Source organism: Ostrea edulis, chromosome 8, assembly GCF_947568905.1.
Source record: "Ostrea edulis chromosome 8, xbOstEdul1.1, whole genome shotgun sequence".
Taxonomy (NCBI): domain Eukaryota; kingdom Metazoa; phylum Mollusca; class Bivalvia; order Ostreida; family Ostreidae; genus Ostrea; species Ostrea edulis.
The window spans coordinates 5,276,072-5,297,165 of record NC_079171.1 but is presented as its reverse complement, the minus strand read 5'-3'; the positions used below and the strand labels follow the sequence as shown (position 1 = coordinate 5,297,165).

Sequence of the window (21,094 nt, the reverse complement as noted above, 5' to 3'; positions counted from 1 at the left end):
CCCCCCTCCTCCCTCAGTCCAGAAGTAACCCCCCTCCTACCTCAGTCCAGAAGTAACCCCCCTCCTACCTCAGTCCAGAAGTAACCCCCACTCCCACAGTCCAAAAGTTTATGATTTCTAATTCTTCATTGTCCAACAAGTATAAAATTTGGTACACACCCCCCTTCCTCCACTACATTAAGGAGGTACTCTACATCGTCATAATGGCCGACTTCCTTTTAAAACATGGATGAAAAAATCAATATCAGCAATATTTGACTTGTCCTTTTTGACTTAAATATCAAGCCGAGTAGCTCAGTAGGTTAGCATACCAACTGCTGAACTGTAGGTCGCAAGTTCAAGTCCAGCATATTACCTTCTACTAAAACTGTATTTTTTGACAAAATAAAGTAAATATGAAAATTTTCAACTTCAAAATATTGTTGTACATATCCACTTTTCATCTACATCAAATTTCTGTGGTGTAGCATATATACCTCTTTAATGCACTGAGCCAACTTCACGAGGAGGTTTTCCTAAAACATCGACAGAAGGCCTTGGATTAAAGCAGGGACTGTTTTTCTACATACCAAGGCTCGTGGAGTTAACATGATATTAATATCAGGCTTCAAACCCCTAATCAATACAATACAATATGCAGTTTGGAGTAAAAGAGCCACTCAGTTCTATAGATGGGAGTATAATCATTTCAAGCATGTGTTCTGAATGGGCTATCAAGCTCCCCGGAATATGAAAGCAATTTCATGGATATTCATTTCTAATAATTAAAAACATCATTACATGAATAATATCTTTAAATTAAAAATACACTCCTTTTTGGAATCAAACTGACTCCATTCCACCTCAGTCACTCAACAAGCCTACAGTGTATTACACACCACTCTAACAATCACAGACACTGGCTGGAGATCAGATGAAGTTAGGCCATAAAATGAGATTCGGTCAATGAAATATCACTTGAGTATACAAACAAAAGAAAAAAATATTTTCCCTGGGCACAATCACAAAACAACTTTAAAATCTCAGTGTCGAGGACAGATACTTTCTCCTATTTTGATGAAGATCTGCAGTGTCGAGGACAGACACTTTCTCCTATTTTGATGAAGATCTGCAGTGTCAAGGACACTTTCTCCTATTTTGATGGAGATACAATGACATTCGGTCAATGAACAACAACAAAAAAGATTTCCTCCAGGCACAAACAAAAAACTTTAAAAATCTGGAAGCTCAAGACAAATTTCTATCTTCCTTCCTCTTTCCACAGCAATAAAAACTAAATTGACACATGCACATCATTTTTAAAAGTCAGCCACTCTGACAAGACTTTGCTGCTAATATACTCACCTTCACAGCTCTGTCTGCCTATTTCAGATTTCTCCCTCATCACTCTCTCTTTGCACAATGCCTCATCTGCAGGGCTATCGGGCCTCAATGTTTTAAATTTCAACTCAATCAAAAATGGCTCATATCCTCGACAATGTTGTCACATGACTAGCAATGACAGGATGCATCAAAGTGCCAATTTAGTGTACCAAAAAAACTTGACGGGGATCCCCACAGGGTGAAAAATTGTCAACAGCACAAATACCAAATACACCTCACTGGGCAAAAAAACTTCATATCGCCATCAATAAAACATTTTAATGACTTTTGACTTCAGAATTCTTAAAATCTGTGTAGAAGTCGTGTTCGTTTTACATGTAATGTATAGCTAATTTAGCGAGGCCCCCGCCTGGGGCCCCACAGAACTAAAACTGAATGAGATGAACACACAGCAAGTCTCCACATTTATATCCATATAAATACATAAGCCCTTGTTGTCAGGGGAAACGTTTCTCAAAATACTCAGCCCGGGATCACAAACACAGGAGCGGATCTAACTATTCAGTGGACGGAGCTTATAACAAACTGATACGAAGTGTCTGTGAACTTTGTGTTTTGTTTTATATACCAAGACTAGAAAAACGTCACATGCCTGCATCCACTTACTCACATACACGCAATGCCCACACACATACACACAATGCCTACACACATACACACAATGCCTACACACATACACACAATGTCCACACACATACACGCAATGCCCACACACAAGCGCGTATGCAAACACATGTACACAATACACGTATTGACAAGTATGACTTCCTCTAAGTATTCATCATTCTGTAACTTCACTACCGATCATTATTTCCACTACATGCCATTTTACATCTCTTCCACGATATCTTAGTCTGTGTGAATATAAATATTTTTAATATACAGTTTAAGCCCCTGTCTTGGACCTGTAGATCCCACCACCCGATCTACGCCTTGTTTGTTGTATATTACTGGTGGCGGATCCAGGAATTTAAGCCCCTGTCTTAGACCTGTATGTCCAACCACCCGATCTACGCTTTGTTTGTTGTATATTACAGGGGCAGATCCAGGAATTTTTGAATGGGGGTTCTAGCATTAATGTTGGTTTTCAAAGGAGAGATTACACCCTCAAAATGTTTTATTTTCACCTACTTTTCAGCAAACTTTTCTGACGAAAAAGGGGAGTTTCAACCCCCAGAACACACCCACCCACCCCCTGGATCCGCCCCTGTATCAGTGTAAGAAGTAAGTCTTGTTGGACTGATGTAACTTGAGTTTGGTGTATATGAGTGCCTGATTAACATTTTGTAACTTGAGTCTGGTGTATATGAGTCCCTGATTAACATTTTGTAACTTGAGTTTGGTGTATATGAGTCCCTGATTAACATTTTGTAACTTGAGTTTGGTGTATATGAGTCCCTGATTAACTTTTTGTAACTTGAGTTTGGTGTATATGAGTCCCTGATTAACATTTTGTAACTTGAGTTTGGTGTATATGAGTCCCTGATTAACATTTTGTAACTTGAGTTTGGTGTATATGAGTGCCTGATTAACATTTTGTTTAGAACAGCAGTCAGTTTGGAAACTCTTGTCAAATCACATCCCTATACAAAAATGACTGACATGTGGTAATGTTGACAGCGGATGAATCTAATGTAAAAAAGCGTCAAAATAACCGACTGCCAAACATTCGCAATCACTAGACAGTACAATGAAGTGCTGGGGGTTTCTTATCAACTATTCACTACTGCAGCTTCCTCACACAAACTTCCCCTCACACATGCAATTACACAGTTCAAATTTCAAAAGAAAGAAAAAATATAAAACTTGCCACGTTTTTATTTATTAGGACAAACGAATTGAAGCAGAATAATTCCACTGCTGACTGAGCGGGACTGAAGCAGAATAATCCACTGCTGACTGGGGGTGACTGAAGTGGTTTTTCTTTGAATTGAAGAATCATCATGTGACGGTTCTAATTGTGTGAGAGACAGCCGACAGAATCCTTAAAACAAGAGGACAGTTAAAAACTTCCCTGTCCACAAACACTCAAGTACTCGCTACAAAACTCAGGCTGAACAGCAAGAGGCCCTTCACCCGCAAGTGTTCATTGTAGAAAATTATGTGTCTGTCCATTCAACGCTCAGTTCACAGACCTCTCCAGGTCCACATCTTCAACTACTTCACTGTTAAAACTTCTCTCTCAACTTCATGTTTCTCTCTCTCTCTCTCTCTCTCTCTCTCTCTCTAATATTCTACCTTACTCATCATTAAGCTACTTTCTGCTGTATGAAAGCTTTTCATAAAGTAAAAAGAGGTCAAGACAATTTGCATGAATTTAATGTGTTTAATTCTCTCTCTCTCTCTCTCTCTCTCTCTCTCTCTCTCTCTCTCTCTCATATTGTACCTCACTCATCATTAAGATACTTTCTGCCCAAAAAACCTTTAATTATGTAAAAAGAGGTTAAGAAAATTTGCATGAATTTGATGAGTTTAATACTCTCTCTCTCTCTCTAATATTGTACCTCACAATTTGATGAGTTTAATACTCTGTTTTTCTTTCTCTCTCACAATGTTCAATATTGTACATCACTTATCATCAAGATATCTTCGGCCTATAAAAAGAAAGAGGTCAAGGAAATTTACATGGAATTTAACAATCATTTTTTAGCATTGTCTCGCAATAAAGCACTCATGGGGAATTTTTTTTTACATTTCCTTTTGAAAGTTGGACTGATATTTTATGCTTTTATTACATTCCATCTGAAATGCAGCAGGGTTTATCATTTCAGTTCCCAGGAATCCGAGCGGCTGCCTGCTGCCCTCCAAATGTCAACACTCTGATGACATTTGCTGGACGGGAACCAGGCAACAATTATGGCGGCCACAACTGCTGTTTCGGCATTCTATTTTGAGGTTTTTAGCTCATTACACATCACTAATCGTCTGGTGTAATCGGTGTCGTTATCTGCAATTTTGACATAAAATTACAACATTCGCCGGATGATAAGGTCAGGGAGTAAGTGCTGCGATCTCACTGTACGGTGCATACTATTGTGTAACCCTGTAGTTCAGGATGGAGGAATCTGATGACTATGCACCTATCAGAGAATTAGTTCTGTGAGTTTTCACTTCCTTACATGATACACACACATAGCTAAGTGTCTACCCTGTCACAGTAAGGTTGTCATGATACACACACATAGCTAAGTGTCTACCCTGTCATAGTAAGGTTGTCATGACACACACACATAGCTAAGTGTCTACCCTGTCATAGTAAGGTTGTCATGATACACACAGAGCTAAGTGTCTACCCTGAGGCTTTTACAGTGAGGTCGTCAGGAGTCTCTCATCAGCTCAAATCATTTGTCAGACTCACACACACCGAAAGTCTTGTCTATAGAGCTACAGAGGTCAGACTCATTACTAAGTCCGTGTCTACAGAGCTAGAAGTCAGACTCATTACTAAGTCCGTGTCTACAGAGCTAGAAGTCAGACTCACTACTAAGTCCGTGTCTACAGAGCTAGAAGTCAGACTCACTACTAAGTCCGTGTCTACAGAGCTAGAAGTCAGACTCACTACTAAGTCCGTGTCTACAGAGCTAGAGGTCAGACTCATTACTAAGTCCGTGTCTACAGAAGTAGAAGTCAGACTCACTACAAAGTCCGTGTCAGACTCACACATCAATGTCTGTACTCATCGTCAGACTCACACATCAAATATCATGTCATGGGGATCTGGGTTAGAATAGGTCCTCAGTACCCCTTACTTGTCATAAGAGGCGACTAAATGGGACGGTCCTTTGGATAAGACTACAAAAGCTAAGGCCCTGTGTCGCAGCAGGTGTGGCACGATAGAGATCCCTCCCTGCTCAATGGCCATAAATGCCAAGCATAGGCCTAAATTTTGCAGCCCTTCACCGGCATTGGTGACGTCTCCATATGAGTGAAAGATTCTCAAGCGGGGCGTTAAACAAGATACAACCAACCACCCAAACACGGAAACCTGTTTTCATCATCAGACTCGCACATCAAAGAATGTATTCATCGTCCGACTCGCACATCAAAGTGTGTATTCATCATCACACATCAAAGTGTGTATTCATCATCACACATCAAAGTCTGTATTCATCATAAGACTCACACATCAAAGTTTGTATTCATCATCAGACTCGCACATCAAAGTCTGTATTCATCATCACACATCAAAGTGTGTATTCATCATCACACATCAAAGTGTGTATTCATCATCACACATCAAAGTCTGTATTCATCATAAGACTCGCACATCAAAGTCTGTATTCATCATCACACATCAAAGTCTCTATTCATCATCACACATCAAAGTGTGTATTCATCATCACACATCAAAGTCTGTATTCATCATCACACATCAAAGTGTGTATTCATCATCACACATCAAAGTCTGTTTTCATCATCCGACTCGCACATCAAAGAATGTATTCATCATCCGACTCGCACATCAAAGTGTGTATTCATCATCACACATCAAAGTGTGTATTCATCATCACACATCAAAGTCTGTATTCATCATAAGACTCACACATCAAAGTCTGTATTCATCATCAGACTCGCACATCAAAGTCTGTATTCATCATCACACATCAAAGTCTGTATTCATCATCACACATCAAAGTGTGTATTCATCATCACACATCAAAGTCTGTATTCATCATAAGACTCGCACATCAAAGTCTGTATTCATCATCAGACTCGCACATCAAAGAATGTATTCATCATAAGACTCGCACATCAAAGTCTGTATTCATCATAAGACTCGCACATCAAAGTCTGTATTCATCATCAGACTCGCACATCAAAGTCTGTATTCATCATCACATATCAAAGTCTGTATTCATCATCAGACTCGCACATCAAAGTCTGTATTCATCATCACATCAAAGTCTGTATTCATCATCACACATCAAAGCCTGTATTCATCATCCGACTCACAGATCAAAGTCTGTATTCATCATCCGACTCACACATCAAAGTGTGTATTCACTAAACACTAAAGTGTGTATTCACTAAACACTAAAGTATGTATTCACTAAACACTGAAGTCTGTATTCACTAAACACTGATGTCTGTTTTCACTAAACACTCAAGTATGTATTCACTAAACACTGATGTCTGTATTCTCTAAACACTGAAGTCTGTATTCACTAAACACTAAAATTACCTTAATGAACTTCAGATAATGGCGACCCCCCTCACAGATTATTAATGAACTTCAGATGATGGTGACTCTCCCCCCCCCCCCCCTCCCAGAGATTATTCACTCTGGTAACCTGATTTCCTCCTTCCTTGATATGTGTGGTAATTATATAAATATCATGGTTAAGGTTTATCTAATACATCTAAAAACAATCTTGCTATCTCCAGGTAACATATGTAAGGCAAGACACAGCCACTAGCTGCTCCATTCATACACCACAGTAAACATGATTAGATAATACCCTACAGCCCCCCTCTCTCTAGCTACAGCCGATATACAGGTAATAATACCGAAATCCAGGTCAACACTATTTATATATATATATATCCACTCAGTAATATAATAATATAACAAATATTGACTTGTCTTCCTGATTCCTTGAATACAATTAATGTGTGCCAAAATAATTTGTGAAAGTAGATGTTTAAATATATAATATAAAACACAAGACAGCACACATTCCTTACTTGTGTTCTAACAGAAAATCCCTTTTTATTTGAACTTCCACTTTCGCTTTCAGTCGTAGAATTTTTAAATGGCCAATTACAGGAAACCAGTATTTTATCTACTAACCGTATCCCATCTCGAAATTTACCGCTGTACTTTCTCTTTAAATTAAAATTCAGGGTATGTGAGGTCAATATCTCCACTGCCCCATTTTATACCATAAACAGGTCACCCTCAGAATGCTCAGTGGTCAGTAAACAGGTCACCCTCAGAATGCTCAGTGGTCAGTAAGCAGGTCACCCTCAGAATGCTCAGTGGTCAGTAAACAGGTCACCCTCAGAATGCTCAGTGGTCAGTAAGCAGGTCACCCTCAGAATGCTCAGTGGTCAGTAAACAGGTCCCTCAGAATGCTCAGTGGTCAGTAAACAGGTCACCCTCAGAATGCTTAGTTAGCGGTCGAGGTCAGTAACCCAACTAATGAATGCCCCCTACCTGATTAAAACTAATAAATGCCCCCTACCTGATTAAACTAATGAATGCCCCCTACCTGATTAAAACTAATAAACGCCCCCTACCTGATTAAAACTAATGAATGCCCCCTACCTGATTAAAACTAATAAACACCCCCTACCTGATTAAAACTAATAAACGCCCCCTACCTGATTAAAACTAATAAACACCCCCTACCTGATTAAAACTAATAAACGCCCCCTACCTGATTAAAACTAATAAACACCCCCTACCTGATTAAAACTAATAAACGCCCCCTACCTGATTAAAACTGTCCCAGGTTGTTGTTTTAGGGGCGGACAACACGTTCGGTACAATACATCCTGAATCACACACAACACACTGAATCAGTCCCACCAGTCTCCTGTTATCACAGCTACCTCAGTTTCCTTGCCCACCTTCCTGACTTTCGTGGTGCAGTGATTAAGTTATAAATCCGTTAAAAAAAAACACACAACACCCTTACCAACTAGTCACTAGGTGTCTGTTCTGTCAACCTGTGTGTCTGATCTTACTGTTTCACTTTCACTTTGGTAAAAACAAACCACCCCCTGCAGCAGTGAACACCAGACCTGTAAAATCACTTCCTGAATAATCACTTCCTGTATCCAGAGATCTAGCATAGGTAAACTTAACCCGAGGGGTCATCTCAAAGTCAAATATACAAGGCTTCTACAAACGTTGATCTAGATCTTTAAAAGAGGAAATTCTTGATGGTGTTAAGAATTTTGTCATCTGAAGTGATCGGAGAGCAGGGAGAGGTTTAGAAGGGGAAATGGTGATAGGGCCAAAGTATGACTGGAATTTTATCCGCATCAGCAGTTTATCAAAGGCCACTTCACGTCTCTCCCAATCCTCACCAAATTCATTAAATAATGAGCTGCATTCTCCTCGTGTTTAGGAGAACTGCACAGTGTCATTCTTCTTGACCAATATATGTGCGACAATATGTTTCTCACCGAGTTAAAATATTACATCTTGTGTAGGAATATTCATAATATATATTACGTGTTGTCATATTTTATTTCATTGTTTACCTATTGATTATCGGACAATGAGGCAATTCTTCACATTTGTATATATATATATATTATACAAATGTATATCAAAACTATTTTAAAATGTAACGCCTGAGGATTATAAAATGAAAGCGCTTGCGTTAAATTTTTAACTTTGTGTACTGTTTATTCTATTTCTTTTAATATATATATATATATATATATATATATATATATATATGTATATACATACGACATATATATATATATAATATATATTATATATATATATATATATATATATATATTTTAATGTGAAAAATTATATATATATATGTCATATGTATATATATATATATATATATATATGTATGTATATGTATGTATATATATATATATTCAAATATACACACACACACATACATTGAGTTTATTTTTGTGTGTGTTGTATGTGTTGTACAGGACTAGATACACACTGAACAGACTATGCAGGGTTGTTAATGTGAACTTTTCTGTACTCTCTGCAGGGTCCCCAGCCAACCATTCCTATATGAATGAGCCTCATTCTTTCCTGATGATAAATGTTATATCAAGCCTCAGCTGTCTCATGATAAATATTTATATCCTCTGAGTAAACTTAAAACGTGGAGCATCCCTGCCAGAGTTTACGCCTATTTCTCTGAATACCAGCTCTAGTGAGCAGCGAGTTTTTTATTGGGAAATACATCAAGAAAACATCGGTGTTTCTTTTATTGGTGTTTCTTTTATTAGCGATATTGACACACACACAGAGAGAAATTTACAAAAGACTGCAGACTGAAGTGTAACAAGTCTCCCCATCAATCTTGTCTGTTACTACACAACAAATCCCTGGTACATCTCCCTGCACTGCTCCATGTTTACAAGCTGTACACAATGTGGCTGACACAGAACAGGATGAAATCAGCCATGTAATTACTCGGCCTCCTACAGAGCGGGGTTAATGAAGCTTCTGTAAGTTCTGAAGAACTCCTGTCAGATGTTGAGACTGTTTTTAATTTATTTCTGTATGATTCTGGTATTTTTTAGCACTTGCCTATCAATAAATAAACTGTTTCTGATATTTACAGACTTCATGTAACCTGTAGAAATAGGAGTCTTTTATGAAGTCCTTTTTATTGACATTTATGTAACATTTAAATGAGAAAACAACCATCAAACTCTAACAGTACACCCGTGACAGCTGGATATGTCAGAGAGATCAGTACCTCAGAAGAGTTGTCTGCCCCTTAATCTGTTCAACATCCTGTCCACTGACAACATACTTCCTTATCAGGTTACATTTCACTGATTCCATGGTGAATCCTTATCGGATAACATTTACATTTAACTGATTCTGTGGTGGATCCTAATACTTCCTAATCGGATTACATTTACATTTCACTGATTCAGTGGTGAATCCTAGTATTTCCTTATCAGGTTACATTTCACTGATTCTGTGGTGGATCCTAATACTTCCTAATCGGATTACATTTACATTTCACTGATTCAGTGGTGAATCCTAGTATTTCCTTATCAGGTTACATTTCACTGATTCTGTGGTGGATCCTAATACTTCCTAATCGGATTACATTTACATTTCACTGATTCAGTGGTGGATCCTAGTATTTCCTTATCAGGTTACATTTCACTGATTCCGTGGTGGGTCCTAATACTTCCTAATCAGATTACATTTACATTTCACTGATTCAGTGGTGGATCCTAGTATTTCCTTATCAGGTTACATTTAACTGATTCTGTGGTGGATCCTAATACTTCCTAATCGGATTACATTTACATTTCACTGATTCTGTGGTGGATCCTAATATTACAATTTACATTTTACTGATTCAGTGGTGGATCCCAAATTTTCACCCTCAACATTTCACTATTCATTGTTTGTCATCAAAAATCTGTACCTCGCCAAACAGCTGCTCTGTGTAAAGTATACCACTAAGGTTTTGATTTCAAGGGCCTGGGCCTTCCCAATTGGGAAAACTAGCGACATTTGCTTGAAATTGCGGGGGAGGGGGGGGGGGATATTCCATACAAAGAAGTAGGGAGAAAACCAATCCAGAGTGCACTGAGGTATAATTGTACTCCTGACTTGCAATTTGATCAAAGCTGACCTCATTCAAATAATCAGAGGCCAAAATGTAGGTTTACTTAACAATTTTGAAGCAAATATTGTAATATGTGGGCCTGTGAAGAAGATTTTTGGACAAAAAGGCTCCCCTGCTTTGATTTGTTTTCATTGTTTGGGAATTTTAAAGCAAAAGTTGGAAAAAATATCTGCTTTTTAGCATTGGGAATGGGGCCTTATTTCGGCCCCCTACAGACCCTAAAAAAATCCCTGACCCTGTGCAAGAAGTGCATGTAATGCACACAGACAGAAATATATTAAAGTGTGCTACAGTGTCGATTTTACTCCGGTTACCCCGGAGAGAGAGAGAGAAATATATCAAAGTGTAATACAGTGTTGATTTTACTCCCATTACCCGGAAAGAGAGAGAGAAATATATTAAAGTGTGCTACAGTGTTGATTTTACTCCGGTTACCCTGGAGAGAGAGAGATATATTAAAGTGTGCTACAGTGTTGATTTTACTCCGGTTACCCCGGAGAGAGAGAGAAATATATCAAAGTGTGCTAGTGACGATTTTACTCTGGTTACCCTGTGTTTCAATCTAGTTCATTATTACAATCTAAGTCATTATCATAATTTAGTTTTTATCACAATTTTGTTCATTATAACAATATCAAAAGTGAACATGAAAAACAGCAATCAATCTCGTAACTCCTATAAGCAATACAAAATTCAGAGTAGGGCAAACACGGACACCTTCTAGAACAATGTCTCGAGATACAATGAAGCTGTCACCCTAGAACAAAGTCTCGAGATACAATGAAGCTATCAACCTAGAGCAAAGTCTCGAGATACAATAAACTATCAACCTAGAACAAAGTCTCGAGATACAATAAAGCTATCATCCTCGTTCTCCGTTATATTCAGTTCTAACCAGTATTTTTTTAAACAAACTCGTCTTTTTTGAAAATTTGATTCAAATCCATGAATTAGTTTTTCTATAATCTTGTTCGTACATAAATGCCCGCACAGACAGTAAACAGACCAAAGAAATATCTTAACAGTATATGTAACAGGAAAATGGATTTAATAGGATGCTTGAATCTCTCACATGACAAACAGCTGACTCTTTGTTATAATGTGTTCTCTCTCTCTCTCTCTCTCTCTCTCTCTCTCTCGTAGGACATTCTTTGTTAAATATAGTATTCTCTCTTTCTTCTCTCTCTGAGACTTAATTTGTTAAATTGGTGTGCTCTCTCTCTGTGTGTGAAACAGGTAGATAAGTCTCTCTCTCTCCTCTTTCTCTCTCTTTTTCTCTCTGAGACTTTGTTAAATTGGTGCTCTCTCTCTCTCTCCATCTCCCTCTCTCTCTCTCATCCCCTCTCTCTCTCTCTCTCTCTCTCTCTCTCTCTCTCTCTCTCTCTCTCTCCACTTACCTATTACATTGTCTTTCTTCTATGACTCAAAACTTTTTCTTTCATTAAACAGCCTGCAAAAAAATTGGTATTAATTTAAGCATGGCATTTAATACCTTTATAATATTATATCATAAACAAGCATGTGACACACATAAACACACCACTGCTACACAAAGCACTCCTGTAACATGAACTCCAGTCAGGGTGAGGGTTTCCTGGAAATATAATTTCATACATTGTGTACACAAACAGCATTTTTTCTTTCACTCTACTTTAGCAAATTCACATCACATTCCTACATCCATATAATCTCATTCTTTTAGGTTCTGAAACATTCCCAGACTGACCCAGGGTCAGACAGAGTTAATTGGCTATTTACTAATCCAATCAAGGGATATCTATAGTCATTTCATGCTTCATTGCCTTTGCACTGATTATTCTACACATGATTAATCAATCATAAATAATCCTCACTGGTCAGTTCTACCTGGTGATCTGTGCTGTGTATTGAATACCTGTCTGTAGTGCTGTGTATATTGAACACCTGTTTGTAATCAGCTGACTGACAGGTAATTGTCAGGTAGTTAAAGAGAACAGGGCTGCAGTGTGTATTGTCCCAGGTGTGAAGTCAGGTTATCTCAGGTAACTATTGGACTTCTGTTCTTTTACTATTTACTACAGAAGAGAGAGAGAGAGAGATGCAGAGAGAGATGCAGATAGAAATGCAGAGAGATGAAGAGAGAGAGAGAGAGAGAGAGAGAGAGAGAGAGAGAGAGAGAGAGAGAGAGATTCAGAGAGGGAAAGAGATGCAGAGAGAAAGACAAAGAAAGATGCAGAGAAAGAGAGAGTGAGAGAGATGGAGAGAAAGAAAGACAAAAAGAGAAAGTGAGTATTCTAACATCCATACTACACTCCCCTCATCACAGTATACATCCATACTACACTCCCCTCATCATAGTATACAGTCATACTACACTCCCCTCATCATAGTATACATCCATACTACACTCCCCTCATCATAGTATACAGCCATACTACACTCCCCTCATCATAGTATACAGCCATACTACACTCCCCTCATCATAGTATACAGTCATACTACACTCCCCTCATCACAGTATACAGCCATACTACACTCCCCTAATCATAGTATACATCCATACTACACTCCCCTCATCATAGTATACAGTCATACTACACTCACCTCATCACAGTATACAGCCATACTACACTCCCCTCATCATAGTATACAGTCATACTACACTCCCCTCATCATAGTATACAGTCATACTACACTCACCTCATCATAGTATACAGTCATACTACACTCCCCTCATCATAGTATACAGCCATACTACACTCCCCTCATCATAGTATACAGCCATACTACACTCCCTTCATCATAGTATACAGTCATACTACACTCCCCTCATCATAGTATACAGCCATATTACACTCCCCTCATCATAGTATACAGCCATACTACACTCCCCTCATCATAGTATACAGCCATACTACACTCCCCTCATCACAGTATACAGCCATACTACACTCCTCCCATCACAGTATACAGCCATACTACACTCCCCTCATCATAGACAGTATACATCCATACTACACAACAATGGCATTACAATCTTTATCTGTTCTGACAGTGGAATAGATAAATCTGGGAAATAATCTGAAATCTTGCGTAGTTAATAATGTTATCTTATGCATTTATTCTACAATTCAATACTCTGTACATCTCCATTCTACTATGTTACACGATGCCATCAAAAGCACGGCAATCATTTTTATATTTTATAAAGCCACTGTAAGCCCAATACTCCACTCTATCAGGCCCATGATAAACATCACCTCCTAAATCATATCGTAAAAGGTAGCATGAAAAAACACAAAATACCAAAACAGATAGGAAAATGATCGCCATATTACGATAACAAAACACATTAGCACACAATCAGATATTCTGAGTAACATTTACAAGGACAGTCGATTTTATACACAGGATGTCTTTTGGGCTTATGGCCCTGTTTCATACCCTGGAGATTGCGACACAAAAGCACTCAGCTCCAAATCTGCCCGGCTATGAATTTTTCATAAGTCAATTTGAAAAATGACAGGGGCTTAACATAGTCATGCAAATATTGCCGAGAGAATCAGACATATCGGTTATACTCGGGTCAATATCCAATATAGAGTCAATACAGAAAACCGTGCCTGTGTCTATCCACCGTATTGCCTATCTCAATAGTCAGTCATTAAAATTACACGGTCACCCATTTAAATCAGAAAGCCGAGATTTCCTCTGTCACCTATGATTACTTGCTTTGGGCATCATACATTATAAAGTTATTTGTGACCGGGGTACAATTTCTCAATGTCCACCAGAGGTAATCAAACAATAAAATGAGAAAGCGTCTCTACGTCGTTTTCTTGTCATAATTATAATGTATTTTATATCTAAAAGAAATACTTTATTGTATATATAATCACATACAAAAAATAACCAACTCTAACTATCGATTTTAATAATAATCTTTTATTTTCATCATTTGATAGATGTAAGATTTATGACATACTGTCATTTAATTCTTTTGGTTTTTTTGTTTTTTTTCTTGTTGCTTTTCTCACAGCTACCCTTGTAAAGCACCCTAGAGTAATTTGTTTTATATAAGGCGCTATACAAATTTTATTTATTATTATTATACCACTCAGATTTTCAGAAGTCAAATTCAAATCACAAGGTCTTAACGTGTATCCTACTGTGAAGAAGAAACATCCCAAAAAGAAAGAGGGGTTGTGGGAATTCCATTGCAGGGTTTGACATTTACTTTTTTGAGCACTAGACCAGTCGGGCTACTTCAAATGATATTTAATAGACCTGACCTTGCATCCACTAGCCCTGACCAACTTTCCAGAAAAAAACCCTGGGGATTTCTTCATATATAAATACCTAATTTAAATGAAGTTTGAAATTAAAAGTATTTGATAGTCTCTAAAAAAAAAAAAAAGTCTCGTAATTCAATTTGATGATTTTATTTTCAATTAAACGCATTTTCTGTTTCTTTAAATTCTATCCGGCGCAGAAATTCATTAGGTCCATTTGCTAAAATAAAATGACCTCAACCGTTTTATTTTTTTTCTATTTCATAAGCCCTGCTTTGTTTCATCCCAACCTTTTCCTTTTTTTCTGTTCAACGTGAACCAGTCCCTTTAACATTCAAAGTATTTGAATAAATGTCCTAAAACATCAATTCCGACAGTCACTAATATAGTAGAACTGAAAATAAAGATTATGTCATCAATCGGTTCAAAATTGCTCGAAAACTCTTAACAGGTATTGGGGGGGTGGGGGGGGGGGTGGGGGGGGGTTAAGAATAAAATATTTTATGGTTTAAAGTAAAGTTTCTTATTCATCTTTTCAACACGACCAGTCGGACTAGTTTATCGACATTTTACCCGACCGGACCTATCATTTAGTAGACTCGGTCGGTCGGACGTGTGTCAAACCCTGCATTGTGTCAAAACTTTCCATTTTTTTGAGTAGGGTTTGTGAATATGTTAGTCGTGAATATACAAATTTCCCCCGCTGTTTCGGACATGGTTGAGAAATCATGAGAATAAACATTCCATCTGGTGAATTACATTCATTCTACTTATAAAATCATAAATTTAGTTATTTTCATCATTTTAGAAAAAAGTTTGTTTGCATCAAGTGTGGGTAGTAAGACTTGACAGCTTAAGTACTAAAGGTGAAACACACAGCAACAGTAGAACAGGGGGGGGGGGAGTACTACTAAAGGTGAAACACACAGCAACAGTAGAACAGGGGGGGGGGGGGAGTACTACTAAAGGTGAAACACACAGTAACTGTAGAACGGGGAGGGGGGGGGGTAACTGCAGCAGTAAAAACTACTAACATAACAATTCAAATCCAAAATTACAAAAATTACACAACATAAAAATACCAAATATTTAGATTCGACTTTGAGCGCCTTATGAATATTTGTGATTTGATGATGAATTACAACTACAGGCATTGCACCATAAAAAGAAGGTGATGACAGCGATGATGACTGTTATGATGATTTTCCAATGTCCAAGTTGTAGAAACACATTCTCTTCCCAGAATCAAAGTAAACTACAGACAGTGATAACAAAATCCTCACCGGAGGACAATCACCGCACAACAAATAATTAAGTTGTTTTGGCCTTGCACAACAGATAATGAAGTTGTTTTGGCCTTGTACAACAGATAATGAAGGTGTCTTGGCTTTGCACAACAGATAATGAAGGTGTTTTGGCCTTGCACAACAGATAATTAAGTTTTTTGGCCTTGCACATCAGATAATGAAGTTGTTTTGGCCTTGTACAACAGATAATGAAGGTGTTTTGGCTTTGTACAACAGATAATGAAGGTGTCTTGGCTTTGTACAACAGATAATGAAGTTGTTTTGGTCTTGCACAACAGATAATGAAGGTGTTTTGGCCTTGCACAACAGATAATTAAGTTTTTTGGCCTTGCACAACAGATAATTAAGTTGTTTTGGCTTTGTACAACAGATAATGAAGTTGTTTTCGCCTTGTACAACAGATAATGAAGGTGTTTTGGCTTTGCACAACAGATAATGAAGGTGCTTTGGCCTTGCACAACAGATAATGAAGTTGTTTTGGCCTTTCACAACAGATAATAAAGTTGTTTTGGCCTTGCGCAACAGATAGTGAAGTTGTTTTGGCTTTGCACAACAGATAATGGAGTTGTTTTGGCCTTCCTGCTCTATATGGTAATGATATTCTGACATAAGACTAGTATTGGTTGTTTAATGGAACCCAATTTCTTTTAGCTTCTGTTCATAGAAGTAAGTCTTGTAAAACATGAGATCATTAAGAACCCAGACATTTCTTTTCAGTAATCACTGGATAATTGGTCGAATGAGTCCAAAAGTACAATGGTGACTGACTTCTGTCGAAGTAACAAGGACACACTTTTACACAAACACTTTTACATAAACACTTTTATATAAACACTTTTACATAAACACTTCAGTGATTTTCTACATTTTTTAAAAAGGGTCCTGCGGCTTTCGAATTGGGAAAAATTGTCAACATTTCAGTCAAATTGGGAAAAATCAATTTTATCGTAAATAAGTTTTAAATTCATATCAAACATTATATTATCTTTATTTTACATATTTAGTTTTCTTTATCCTTCTAAAATTTTCAACTATTCTATCCAAATCATTCCCATAACTCTTTGTTAAGTCTTATGTATATAATTCACATTGAATGTTTAATTTTTTTTTCAAATACATTTTCCTTCCATAATTTTATTATTGGGAAAAATGCAAGCAAAATCGGGGGGAAATTGGCAATTTTTAGGAGGGAAAAAGGGCCGAAATTCGGACCCAAAATGGGCCTTAAAAAATTACTGCACATCCACACGACTGACATCTAGTCTTTGCCTAAAACGACGACACCCATCTTGATCGACAAAGTGTTTGATCCCCTCCCTTCCTTCTTACACAGAGCACGTCCTAATGGCTAGCACTTTCTTAAAAAGATTAGAGCCCATTACAAGTTTTTTGTTTTCTTGTTGTTGTCCCTCGTCGTGCAAGCTAACCCCTAACAAACAAATACTGTGTGGACTCAGAAGTAGTGCTTTATTTCAAGTGTCGAGAATATCCGCCCCCGTTCAATAAAGTTTGGGTGATAAAGCAATGAAAATGAGCAACTAAATGCAACATATTCATTTCCCATGTGTTGTATTTACCAAGTTACAAACCAGCAGTATGATCAACTGGTATAGCAGAATGTTAAATGTCACAAATAGTATGGATTAAAATGTTTCTACAATACATGTAAATACAATGAGTTACATCAGACCGTCTGATGTTAGTGCATGTAGATACAGTGAATTCTAACAGGCACCAGACCGTCTGATGCTGCCTGTATGACTGTTGACAGCTGTCACGATACCCCTATATCGACCTGCAGGGTCTCTAGGGACGACTAAATCTGGTACTAGAACATCTGACAGTTTGTACTCATCGACTGTAATACAAGTCACCTACACAACAGAATAAACATCCATTCGGAAAAACTGTTTTGAAAATAACCTTCACCGGACTCATTCAAAACGATGGTACACCAATGTGTGCACTGTCTGCCATCTTAAGCGAGGGAAGGGGGGGGGGGGGGGGGGGAGGGACACCAATTTTTTTTTCATCCTGTTAAACTTTTTTTATCTGACTGTACACAAAATATCATTCTGCTATATCCACACATATATCTGTATCAATACTGAAAGACAGCTGTCCTTTCCACACCACACACCCCTCTCTTTGCTTCATTTTTCTTTATCTATAGATTTAAAAATCTATAATTACTGAGTACCAAAAACGTGCTTTACTTCCAGTCAAAACTATTGTCCCGAGGGAAACTGTTAAGTAGACATGAAATGATTGTTTTATTACCTAGTCTGCTAATCAGGCAAGTTTCTCATGTGACCGGGTAATAGTCGGTCATGTGATTGGGTAATAGTCGGTCACATGATGAACTGTTTTACCCCTGCTCATTTTGTGTACCTTTCTCTGTTGATTATAGTTGGGAAAACAGAAAAAAAATATGCCATATCAATTTAGATAGTAGATTAGGTAATAATATTGTCTCTTTCTACCTTTGCAGCAGATTTTAATCCGCAGAGAGCCGATGAAGTCTTCACGAATTCGTGGGTAGGGATGTTTTGCATTGACTTTAACAGTTAATTTAGATATGTGAGGTATACTATTGGTGTTTTTTTTTGGGGGGGTAGTATTGTATATGTTGCTTTTGGGTGGATAAGAAGAGGATATAAATAATTTTGTCCTATAGCACTGTCGTCTCTTGCTACCTTTTACAACATATTATAAATAACAAATCATATTATAAATAACAAAACATATTATAAATAACAAAACAATATATATTGGGAGTCTGAAATCAACATATGACACCCAGTGTTTTATCCATCATTTAGATGTTACTACCCATTTTATATGTAAGGGGAATTTTTGAGAATGCAGTCATGAGCTTTCAGGGAATGGGGATGGGGGATATCCACAGAATATGATATCCACAGATCATTACAGCCATATAAATTGATTGATTACTCATTTTATCTATATTGTAAGAGTCTGACAATTATAGAAAATCACTTAGAATATATGTAAATGATTTTTGTTGAAAATTCTCAAACAATTTTGTGAAGTTTCTACAAATGAAGGGGATTTTTTATCTGTAGAAGGGGAAATATCCATTAGTTGCCAAACGGGAAAGGTACCTTTTACCAGTAGTAAAAACAACCTAGATAAATCTCTGACACCCCCATATTCATGATGAGTATCGAGTATGTCCATTGCATATATGAACATTATATTTGTGTACATAACATTATATTTGTGTACATAGCAGTATATTGATGTACTGGAACTCGGTCCTATAATCAATGATATTGTATAATTCGTTATCGGAATCATACAAGTTCAGTGTGATGCCCGGTCCTTTTGGGCCCTAATTTGGAATAAATTATATTATAATGAGATTTTCGATAAATTCCTAACACAAATTTCCTCCAGATCAGACATTCAGAGAGAGTAGTCTCCCTTCGTACACAGCTCGTGTATAAATTGTAAAGATTTCCGAATCACCTGTACTAAACCAAACATGGCTCTCTTACTGGTGGGGATCATTGTTATTCAAGACTAAATAAAATCAAAACTAAGTCTCGTAACATCACGCAAACGGGAAGGGCCTGTTCACATTTTCATACCAAATTGGGAAAAATTTTAATGAATGCATTCACAGCATCCCGATCGGAGGAACACATCTCTCTCTCTCTCTCTCTGAACATGGCCTAGTGCATTCTAATTATCTCATTTGCTGCAGGATAAACTGACAGCGCGACACAAACAACTGGAGCTATAGCTGCTAATTCAGTAATATTCCTACATACCTACCTAAAATCCGTTCAAATTCTCCAAAAAGGTTAGGCACACCCTCGCTTCGCTAGCCAAAATGGCGGAGAATTTGGTGACGTCACGCCGGAAATAAACAAACCTTGCATATTTTACTTTCGTTTTGTTTTTGATTTGTGTTGAGCTTTTTGAGTGTGTGGTGTGACGCATTTTCTGATCATTTGCTCTCGTTAACTCTACTGACTTTAGTCGATTTTAGAAAGTTTCTTTTTTTTTTCTTTTTTTTCAGAGATTTGCTGTCATGCTCTCTGGGCTAAAATTGGAATAATCTTATCTAGTCTTATCTGTACATTCCATTTTGATTAGCAACACACGTAACGTATCATATGTTCCTGATACTACAATTCATTTCATCATGGTACCCATTGGTTCCAACATGAAATTATACAATGATAAATACTTCCACAAACATTGAACCTATCAGTCGCGTAAATTTATTCGCGATTTAAGGGAAAGTTAATTATTGATTAATTATCTAAAGTAATTTTCGAGTTAATTTTTTTTTTTTTTTTTTTTTTTGGTGCAGTTCTGTTTATTTTACTCAATCCATGGAATGGTACATGAGGTACATAAAATACAATAACATATGGGTCAAACAGCGAGAAAATCAGGAGAACAAAGAATATTATTGATTTATTTTTTTTTAAATGAGAATACATAGCTAGCTTTCTTAGAGATGTAAAATCGTTCATAATTTTCAAGTGTTTGTGACAGAAAAGTGTTCTGTATTCAGAACTCTCTCCACAATTTGCACAGCACTTTACATTCCAGAATATGATGAAATTTATCTCCAATAGTACATAATCTACATGCATGTACAATTTAGCGTTCATTACAAGAAACATTAGTCCATCTGCCTACATCGACAGGAAGGTGACGATCTGTAGTTCTAGATTTAACAAATATTTTTCGTAACTTTCTTTGTAGCATTGTTAGATATTCCTCACACTCAAAACGTGTCATAAAAAGTCCGCAAATCACTATCTTTGAAGCCCCTGAG

General features: G+C 37.3%; 1 protein-coding gene across 20 annotated transcripts in view; it reads right to left on the bottom strand.

The window, feature by feature from the left end:
• The window catches only part of LOC125661139 (talin-1-like), a 106,597-nt gene extending 86,426 nt beyond the window's left edge, over positions 1 to 20,171 (bottom strand). For 9 of the 20 annotated variants that reach the window (XM_056147994.1, XM_056148005.1, XM_056148007.1 and 6 more), the window contains exons 1-2: positions 20,077 to 20,169; positions 12,095 to 12,147 (exon numbers count right to left, since the gene is read on the bottom strand). The gene's annotated coding sequence lies outside the window, so the exon portion shown is untranslated. Of the gene's footprint in view, positions 1 to 1,344; positions 1,529 to 7,819; positions 8,337 to 12,094; positions 12,148 to 12,237; positions 15,847 to 20,072 lie in introns of those variants that run through there. The other 11 variants (XM_056148023.1, XM_056148014.1, XM_056148018.1 and 8 more) reach the window with 6 other exon arrangements.
• Between the last annotated feature and the right edge of the window lie 923 nt (positions 20,172 to 21,094).